This window comes from Echinops telfairi, unplaced genomic scaffold (genome assembly GCF_000313985.2).
Source record: "Echinops telfairi isolate 266 unplaced genomic scaffold, ASM31398v2 ScPeMD7_655;HRSCAF=1070, whole genome shotgun sequence".
NCBI lineage: Eukaryota > Metazoa > Chordata > Mammalia > Afrosoricida > Tenrecidae > Echinops > Echinops telfairi.
The window spans coordinates 12,236,441-12,236,876 of record NW_022104553.1 but is presented as its reverse complement, the minus strand read 5'-3'; positions in this window follow the sequence as shown (position 1 = coordinate 12,236,876).

Here is a 436-nt window from a genome sequence, read left to right as displayed (position 1 = left end):
GGCACCTGTAAGAAGATAAGGGTGGAACTCAGCATGTCAATCATACTTATGGACCAGTACTGGACTTAATGGACCGGAGTCAGACCGGGCTCGAATGTTTTGACTGATACATGGCTGCTTGACAGCAAGCTCTCTGGCGCACATGCATGTACCTGCGAGTGTCACTGGCCTAACACTGCGTCTCTACCGTGGCCTTCCCATGGCGTTTCAAGGAACGGCAATTAGGGTGCTGGGCCGTCCAGGTAGCTTTCCTGCAGACGTTCCCCGGGTCTCTCAGAAACAGCTGCCTCCCCGGGCCTTCGTGCCTCGTGCAGGTCAACCACCTGGTGCCCGCGTAAGTCAGGTCGCCCTCAAATTGGGGGTGGCCAGCCCCCCGGATTCGAGAACTTCCCCGAGTGCCCGCGAAGGGGGCGTGTCCCATCGCGTCTCCAGTCCC